Genomic DNA, 2,700 nt, shown 5'->3' with positions numbered 1-2,700 from the left:
ATATGACGAGGAAGAACGACGTAAGCTTAGCTCATTGTCAAAAGTTGTGCTCCGGGATTAAGGACCAGGTAGCACAGTTAAAATTTAGCATGGTAATGATATAACCGATCAGGCTAGGAATGACATGATCGGGTACAAACTCGTAAGTAAAGAATATTAGTAAGAGTTGTTGAACCGTAATGCGGACTCGGTTCAGTTATCGGTGTCTTTGAGTGTTTAATAACTCAGAGTCCATGAAAAATTGTAATCAGTGAGTATGTAGTACTTGATGAAGAACTCATAGGAAGTTATGCAGTACCATGATAATCTCGAGATACCAGGGGGGTAATACTCGACGATAGATCAAAGTAGAGGTTGGAATAGGGTATTGCTTTGTAGAAGACAAGTGCTTAAACTTGTCCGAGAAAAGGTATTTACAGGAGAACATGGTCAGAACCACGATTGCAAAAGGCCGGATCCCAGATATAAACTTATACCAAGGGAATAATTAATTTAAGAGAAGCTTTAATGATAAGATCTACATCGTGTCCATGGGCATGAACACAGAGTTCAAGGTCGACTCCCACTTCTTCAATGTATAACCTTTCATTCCTGCTCTAGATAAAATGATTCCAGTGTCAAAACCTACCTGGTGAATTACCAGAGCAGTATGACCTGTGAAAACTTTCGAGTTCACACCGATTAAGGAAGGCATCGGTTCAACCCATTGGGGCATTTAAGGAACATATGCTACAAACTTCCAAGGTAAATAACACAAGCTCGAAAGCAGAGCAAGGTTAAAAAAAAAAGGAGAGGATACAATTTACCAAAGGCATTATGTATCAGAGGAAGAACTCACAAGGTGATTAATTATGAAGGACACTATCGGATAATAATCCAACAGTGGATATGGCGATCCACAACGGGGCTGATGTGAGTATCGGTACTCAACCAGAAGAAGAAGAATGCAAGGAGATCAGAAGATAGAAACAACTGACTAATTCAAAGCTTAATTGCAAAAGAATTATGAATTCCATGTCAAGGGATCAGAAGCAATGCTCTGATTAGGAATGGATAAGTTGAATAGCCTTAGGGTACAATCAACGACAATTGGATTGGTCGAGAAACAATTCCAGTTAAAAGAATTGCAGCTCAGCCGGAAAGGTAATTTATAAGGATCAATGATGATTGCGTGTATTCGCAATCATATTGAGTCAACAGACTGAAAATGATAACGACAAGGAATGTCAAGAAGACTACGAGACTTATGGGATTAACCATAATGCAAGCAAGCAAGAATTTCAAGAGCCAAAGGCTCCAGAGGATTTTCGGAAGATCGAATAGTATTTTGAAGACTTTTGTGAAACACATGAACAACTGGGGATAAGCGGATACTCGACAAGTGCGAGAATTATCCATATGGGTATTCAGGTGACAAGGAATTGCAAGACAGTAGGCACGAGATATTCTCGGATCATTAGAGAGAATTACGGGGTATCTTGTAATAACAAGATCAACTGGGAATAAAAGTAAGAACGTCAAGTGTATGTATTTATCCATAGGGATATTTCGATGGTAGGGAATTGCAAAAGCAACGGACACAAAGTCTCAAAAGAGTTTCGGCGAGTAACTTCGAAATCTTCTGGTGCAGTCGGCGATCACCTGGACTGAAGGGGCTCTCCGGGAGAAAGTATTTTCGAGAACCTAAAGTCAGATTTTAGTAGAAATCGTTTAAACCGAGTAGAAGAGAGTTCAGAGTCCCAGAGTAAAGGTCGAGGAGTAAAAGATCCTACTACCACCCAATGGCGACGTGGGCCCATGGGCCGCACAGCCATGTTAGTAAAAGTTTTGTAAAGTCTAGACTCGACTTCGGCCAAGGAGTTGGAAGGGGGATTCCTACAGGCAGTCGGCTCTGATACCAACTTGTGACGCCCCCGATTCAATCGTACACTAATCATGCACGCAAATGTGTACGATCAAGATCAGGGACTCATGGGAAGATATCACAACACAACTCTACAAATAAAATAAGTCATACAAGCATCATAATACAAGCCAGGGGCCTCGAGGGCTCGAATACAAGTGCTCGATCATAGACGAGTCAGCGGAAGCAACAATATCTGAGTACAGACATAAGTTAAACAAGTTGCCTTAAGAAGGCCAGCACAAACTGGGATACAGAACGAAAGAGGCGCAGGCCTCCTGCCTGGGATCCTCCTAACTACTCCAGGTCGTCGTCAGCGGCCTGCACGTAGTAGTAGGCACCTCCAGTGTAGTAGGGGTCGTCGTCGATGGTGGCGTCTGGCTCCTGGACTCCAGCATCTGGTTGCGACAACCAGGTAGAAGGGAAAGGGGAAAAGAGGGAGAAAAGCAACCGTGAGTACTCATCCAAAGTACTCGCAAGCAAGGAGCTACACTACATATGCATGGGTATATGTGTAAGGAGGCCATATCGGTGGACTAAACTGCAGAATGCCAGAATAAGAGGGGGATAGCTAATCCTGTCGAAGACTACGCTTCTGGTAGCCTCCGCCTTGCAGCATATAGAAGAGAGTAGATTGTAGTCCTCCAAGTAGCATCTCCAAGTAGCATCTCCAAGCAGCATCTCCAGTAGCATCGCATAGCATAATCCTACCCGGCGATCCTCTCCTCGTCGCCCTGCGGAAAAGCGATCACCGGGTTGTCTGTGGAACTTGTAAGGGTGTGTTTTATTAAGTATCC

Source organism: Triticum aestivum, chromosome 6B, assembly GCF_018294505.1.
Source record: "Triticum aestivum cultivar Chinese Spring chromosome 6B, IWGSC CS RefSeq v2.1, whole genome shotgun sequence".
Classification (NCBI taxonomy): domain Eukaryota; kingdom Viridiplantae; phylum Streptophyta; class Magnoliopsida; order Poales; family Poaceae; genus Triticum; species Triticum aestivum.
This window is presented reverse-complemented; position numbering follows the sequence as displayed.